The sequence below is a fragment of the Cyprinus carpio genome, chromosome B20 (assembly GCF_018340385.1).
Source record: "Cyprinus carpio isolate SPL01 chromosome B20, ASM1834038v1, whole genome shotgun sequence".
Lineage (NCBI taxonomy): Eukaryota > Metazoa > Chordata > Actinopteri > Cypriniformes > Cyprinidae > Cyprinus > Cyprinus carpio.
In genome coordinates, this window is record NC_056616.1 from 15,753,098 (window position 1) to 15,759,487 (window position 6,390).

Below are 6,390 nucleotides of genomic sequence, written 5' to 3' on the forward strand. Positions count from 1 at the left end.
ACCGTAACTGTTCTCCGAGGAGATGCAAGAATCGCTGTGGAGGGTAAGACGAGTCCAGATTTGATTGGGACAGCATGAACTAACTCTGTGTTCCTATGGAGAAACCCTAATCGCGCCAGACAGAATGGACAGTTGGTGTGCTAATGGCCTTTTTTGGCAGCAGTAGGTTATTTGAAAGTCGATGCAGAGGCATTGTATGATAACACTGATGATGAAATATGAAAGAGAATCCATTCATTGCCTGTTTTATTGCCAAGAAGCTGCCTATGTCTGCTTGTGACCATTCCCCACCAAAACTGCTTCTTAGGAACCAATGCAAGAGCACAGTGACCCACACCAGGAGATGGCACCTGCACACGTGGCTAGCCTCACCTAGAGACACAATGAAAACTGCAGGTTTGAGATTTATCAGACTTCTTATTTGCCACGGTAAATGAATGATAGTCTGCTACATCTTTATTTCTTTCTGTACATTCCCATACGGAAATGTTATATCTATGAGAGTGTGTATTGCGCATATATGTATATATGTGTGCACACACACACACACACAACACAATATAGAATTTATATATACATATTTTTACTATATTACATACTCTGAATAGGATGAAAAAGTATAGAATATAGAACATTTCTGTAGGAAAAGTTGTTGTTTGTGTACCTACTGTATGTTAATTCTATCCTGTATGATGATTTTTTTTTTATATGGTGTAATTTGTAGCAAACATTAAGTCACCAATATAGTTTATTATGTGTAACTTTATTAAAACAACCATATATACAAGAATCTGTATTATGAAGGTTAAGCTGTGTAAATCTCGTATAGTTACGTTTACTACTATAGCATGTGTGTCTTTTATCTTTACTCATATAATATCAAACCTCTATTGATGCGTTTTAGGATGGAATTTAGTCCAAACTGTTCTATTTTAGTCGTCTAGATTATTTTATGGTAATAATTGTTCCAAATTATAATAGGTTTTCATTTTGGTTTTGTACTTCATATGCCAGGATATCACAATCATTAATATATATTTCATTTGTGTGGGGGTTGCTTTTATTATATTTTTATATGGCTTATACACTTTGAATAATAAGCGAAAGAAAGATGAGAGATTGTTTTTAATCTTAGAATAAAATTCCAGGGTGAAAAAAAAGTACAAAAGAACAAACACTATGCTTTGAGTAAAGCATTGCTTGGTCACTCTTACAAAGTCATTCAGTGCTCATTAAGCACATTTTAGTGTGATACCACTGTGGTCTGCTCTATAGTGCTGCATATAGCAGCATTCTGACAGGAATCAGGGCCAGTAGTGTAGAGCGCTCTGTCTCTTCTAGCTGTGCATCGTTTCTTGTGGTGCAAATGCACAGAACCAGTGGTACTATATTGAGGCGTCTAAAATTTTCTTATGCCCACACCCTGGAACCTTTTGTCTTGGATATGTCATATATCACGTCTTTGGGCACAAGTGTGTGGGTGCTAAATATCATTCTGTTCATACAGCATGAGAGTCAACGTTAAAAACAACTGATTGTGTTTGTAACTACCCCTTAAGTTTGTGAGTGGGGTGTCAGATGTACTTCGACTGTGCATTTAATTGACCCTCATTCAAAAGGGGCTAGTTCTATGATGCTGCCTTGCATTCTATGCCATTATACATAATTGAGCTAATGTCAGTCTATTATAGTCAGTCTCCTTAAGTTTTTCCCAAGGTAACGTGTTTTGAACACAACATCTATATGGTTCTGTGGGCAAGTACTGCACTGCTGCAGGTCAGACAGAATTGACTCCAAAGACGAAAAACCTTGTTTAACAGTCAGTTCATCAGCCTTGCTTTATTAAAAGCCATGTGTAGCAGAATTCATCACAGAACAAAATCAAATCTAAAGGCTTAGAACACTGAAGAACTGAGGAGACAAAAAAAAGATCTGATTTTTTGTTTATCATACAGCATATACATCAAACCTAAGGCACTGGACTAAAGAAACCCGGGGGGGGGTCCGCATAAATAATATCACAACAAAGAATTATTTATTTGATAGATGAAGATCATTAATTTAGTATCATATATGACCATGAACATAGAACACATCTGAAACAAAAGAAATAACACTATCTAATTATAATTTCTTATTTATTTTAAATAATACAAAAATGAGCAACCCTAACCTCAGTGAAACCCGTTACCCATCCGACAATGATTTCAGTCAATGTTGTTGGCCTTGGATAAACCAGAAGAAGATGTAGAGAAGAGAGGAGCAGGATGAGGAGAAGTGAGGAGACAGCGGCCGGGTCTCAAAAAACACAACCAGATTGCTGAGGAAGAGAAGCGAGGAAGAACATGAGAATCCGTGTAGCAATCACATTTCCGCTACCTAACCCAGAGCAGGAAGGAGTCGACAGGGAGAGAGGCCAACAAAAAGGAAGAGGATAAACAAGAGGAGGAAGAGAAACACTCAAGGCTTGGAAAAGGAGAAGGACAAATGATCCGGCCACCCTAAAGATGGTAATGATGAATGCGAGAGCAGCTGTGGGATGCCATATGCGATACTTTATGAGTTTTATCTCTTGAGTTGAAGTGATTGAAAGCTATATTCGTAGATAGAATATAACAAGCAAATTAGTATGTAGAGCGGGGAAGGATGGGTCCTATGCCCTGGGACCTCTCAAATGCAGGGACCTCGCTGAGAAGCTTATGGCTTGATACCTGGAACAAGCCACGGCAGATTTCCAATTGATAGATGAATAGTGCTTGAATGTGTGCCAGAAACTACTGCCAAAATGTGAAATTCACAAACAAATGAAAAAATATGTCACTTTGTTCCAGGCTCAGGCCGTTCTTGATTGTTTTACGCTTCCGAAAACTCTCGATTTCAGTTAGATTTCAATTCAGTTTGATTTAATTCCAGTTTGATTCATTTGGGGTGTATTCAGCTATATGTCCACTTTGCGTAAATCTAAAAAAATCTCTCTTCTGGTTATTGCTGTAAATAACATTAATGGCCAGTGTTTCAAACTGATAACTGTTTTATATATAATACACTATAGTATTAAAAGAACTGATTTATAAGAGTCATTCATTTCAGGAAATCAGGCTACACAGCTCGTGCTGTATGTTTTTGATTCACTACTAAAGCACCAGCTCAAACGAGGTTCAATTGTTTGTTGAATTGGACTATACTGGTTTGCACTGCATGGTTTTGATATCATTAAAAAGAACCGGCTCATAAAGCGACGTCATTTGTTTGTGAATCAGATAACACTGAGGGAAAACCAATATAGGTTTTAGATTCACTTAAAAAATAACAGACGCGTAAACAATCGTGACATGGACACTGGTGCCATTCATTTGATACGAGTTACCTAACTCAAGTAAAAAGTTATGATTTTCTGGATGACTGTATGTTAGGTAAAATATAACTTAAAAAAAATTGCTATGTAATGTTTTGTCTTTGACCAAATACATTGTAAATTCTAATTAGTGATTTATACAAACAGTAACATTCAATATTTTTTACTTTAGGCTCATCACGCAACATTGTCTTTTCTTTTTATTTTTAATTATATAGTGTTTTTTTTCTCCTCTTTGTGGCTTTTATATCGAACACTGAGGTATTAATAAAAGCATATTTAAAATTGTTATTTGGTAATTCAATCAATACTTTGTAACATGAATGGCCCTCAAAGTATCATAATACCATCAATGATCAGTTTGTGTACAGCTTTATGACCCAGCAGATGAACAAAATAGACCATAGGGCTCCCCTACTAACAAAAATGTCACCCCTCCAACATTCGATCAATAGCAAAAATACGCTTTTGAAATTGTGACTGTGAAGTAACAGGGATGTCAAACGAGAATTCATTTGACAGGACACTTGGTTATTTCATTGAAGCGGTTAGGCATACCCGCAGGGAGATTGTGTGTCTAAGACAAAGCAAGGTTTAAAAATGGGACAGGCAGGGAGGGATGGGGAATGATAGATTGATAGGGGAATTAGTTCAGTGCTCCACGAAACAGGCCGGGTGTGACAGTGCATAATCGATGAAATGAAAAATCCCCGCGGTGCTGTGGCCCGTTGAATCGATTCAATAAGTGATGTTGGAACTTGGAGGCCAACCAGATCAGAAAGAGCTGCCTTGTATAGCTTGTTAAAAGTATTAGCCTCTGGATCTCAGAGGAACTTGATGAACATGCACAGCCATTTAAGGTGACTTTTGCTTTAGTGTGTATGTGAAATAGAAAACAATGATTTGGTACTCTGTGTACATGGAGTAACAGATAGAAAGGACAGGCAGGATTATTCAGGATAAGAGGCGGCAAAGCAGTGAGCTGTGAGCTGGCAGTAGATGAGAGGCAATTCATTTAGAAGGAGTGCTGGGTTTGCTGGATGCTGCACTAAAAGTAAATGTGTCTGTGATTGTGTGTAGAATAGAGAGAAGAAGAGACCTGAGATAATATAAATAATTTATTACACTCTTGTTACCCTTTTTATCTGAGAAGAGGGAAACAGCCAACAGTAATTATCATGAAGCAAATCCCGACGAAAACAATCCCTTTTTCGTTTCATTCGGTCTTGGACGGGACAGTGAGGAGGCATAAGGGAGCTGAAACAGACCACTCGAGCGAGAACACATTCAATCGCCTTTAAGAAGAGCTGGACGAACAGAGGAGGAGAAGAGAACGTACCGTCATGGGAGGTTGAGGGATTGTGAAATCGTTGCGATGTGTGAGGTGAAGCGGTCACTCCACAAGCAAAGGCAGAGGCAAGCCCAAAGGTGGATGAAGCACTGGGAAGCACCACACCCACTCTGAAGGACTCCGAGAGAGCTAAGATCAACGAGGGGGAGCTGTGGAGGAGCCCTGAGGAGAAGGGAGCTGCAGCTGCATGGCACAAACCTCAACCCAGGACAAAACGAGATGAAGAGCGGGCAGGGCCAGCAGAAAAAGACTCGGGGTTAGGACACACAAAAAAGACAAACAGTATTTTTTTCTGAGGAAAACACAAAAGTCGGAAAAAGTCAAGTGAATGCATGATTTCATCAGTGACCTTGTTGGATCAAGCTTCAAAAATGACAAAAACAACATTAAAATAATCCACATGACTAATTCCAAATCATCTGGAGTCATACTACAGTTCTGTATAGATATTTTTTAATAAATTAAGTAAATGGAAATTAAAAAAAAAAAAAAAAATATGTGTTATATATCTAGAATATATATACTATATATGAAAACTACGTAATCAGATTTCTGAAAGATCTTGTTGTGACACTAAAAGACTGGGAGTAATGCCTGCTTGAAAAAGTTATCCTAAATTAGTAATTTAAAAAAAAATCTGAATTACAAATAAATTTACTGTCTTGGTAGTGCATAAGAGACTTATTAAAAAAAATACTTGAAACCACAAACTTTATAAAATGATTAGTTGTACAAAGTAACGGTTAAGTGACAGCATTTTAAATTTGACTAATAGACCTGCATTTTCTCTCTTCTGTTATCACGGATGCTCGAGATCGAAAACGTATGTGCTGCCTATCGAGTTCTGAACTGCAGAACGATGTGGGGCTCAGAAGCTCCATGATCTGAGACGAGGATGAGCTGCTCCAGCTCTTCTTCTCTTTCCACTTTGCCCTTCATCTCTCCTTCAGTAGAACGGCATGTTAACTGGAGATGAGGCTCTCACCTTCTTGCTCAGTCTACAGCAGCGCAAGCTCTTATCTCAGCGCCGCAGATTTTCTGCTTATTCCCTCCATGTGTAAAATGAAACCTTGGAAACTTCTCTGGTGTCAGACATTCAGAGGTCCCTTCACTTTTTTCTCCCAGCTCCTCCGCTTTGCTTATTGTGCTTGCTTCCTGAAGAAATTTGGGCATTTGAGTACATTTAATGTAAAATATTTGCTACCCAGATTATCACACGGTTGAAATTTTAATATACGTAAGGATATATATCTGATAGACTGTACCTGATATTATGGAATCTTATGAGTCCATAGGCAATAATTGTTTTTCTTAGATACAGTGATGGGACTGTAATTAAATGCTTTTGGGTTTCAAGAAGAAGAAAACAAAGAAAGAAAGAAGTGTTTCAAAATGATTCCACAAAGTGTGTGAGTCTGAACTATGACCTCAAAGTGACCCCCAGTGCAAAAACTGATCTCAATACAGCAGGACAAACAATCAGTCAAAGAATTCTCAGTGATTAAAGTTCTCGAAAACCACAACATTGATTTTATTGTCCTTTTCATTCTTTTGTTATTTTAGAGTCTCAAAAGAAAAAAATTACCATATTCTACAAACTATACATCATGTACAAGTTATAACGTGATGGGAGAAAACAGACTAACAAATTTATACTTGTAAAAATAGCAAATTTAATACATGT